Below are 521 nucleotides of genomic sequence, written 5' to 3'. Positions count from 1 at the left end.
ACTGCGCACTGACAGTGTCTGTTCGCATGCCGAGGAAACGTTTGCTAGCCTATTGCCACATTTAGCGAATAGATCAACTGCCACCTGATCAGCGCGATTGCATCCAGCATTGCACGAGGGCTGGAATGCCTGATAGAGCGCGATTGCAGCATTGCACGAGGGCTGGAATGCCTGATGGAGCTTCCATCATTATGTCACGCAATGTCACACGCAACCGGATAGGAAGTAAGTGCTCATAGTTATCTCTAATTTGATCTTTTTGAATTCGCCTCATTTTTAATCCATACCTTTAACGGTATTTTTATGTAGACTTACACGTATCGGATTAAAAGAAGGGTACACTGGTGTGAGGTTGTAGATGGGAGGAGCCATATAAAGAAGTTGCACAGAGCTGAGGCGACGAAGAACACGCCAGTTTGGGTAGTCGGCACACTGTCAAAATAGTTGTCATTTGAATGTCATGCGAGACACTTTCCAGATAACTCTTGTGCGCTGCTGTGGATAGGGGGGGGGGGGGGTGA

Source organism: Opisthorchis viverrini (assembly GCF_000715545.1).
Source record: "Opisthorchis viverrini unplaced genomic scaffold opera_v5_225, whole genome shotgun sequence".
Classification (NCBI taxonomy): Eukaryota; Metazoa; Platyhelminthes; class Trematoda; order Opisthorchiida; family Opisthorchiidae; genus Opisthorchis; species Opisthorchis viverrini.
This window is presented reverse-complemented; position numbering follows the sequence as displayed.